Genomic DNA, 235 nt, shown 5'->3' on the forward strand with positions numbered 1-235 from the left:
GCGACGGAGGGAGCAGCGAAGGCGACGGGCACAGCGTGTGCATTGGGCAGCTAAAGCAACTGGGCAGCTCTGGGGGATCCTGAGGAGATGGGGGGACCCGTTTCCCCCCTCGGGGACAGCACAGAGGGGGCAAACCGGGTGCCAGGCCAAGCAGCAGTAGTGCCAGCAAAGCATGGACCTGCCGGGCACCGGGGCCGAGCCGGGGCTCGGCGTTAAGGCGATGGTAAGGCTTCCT

This window comes from Fulmarus glacialis, unplaced genomic scaffold, assembly GCF_000690835.1.
Source record: "Fulmarus glacialis isolate BGI_N327 unplaced genomic scaffold, ASM69083v1 scaffold29673, whole genome shotgun sequence".
Lineage (NCBI taxonomy): Eukaryota > Metazoa > Chordata > Aves > Procellariiformes > Procellariidae > Fulmarus > Fulmarus glacialis.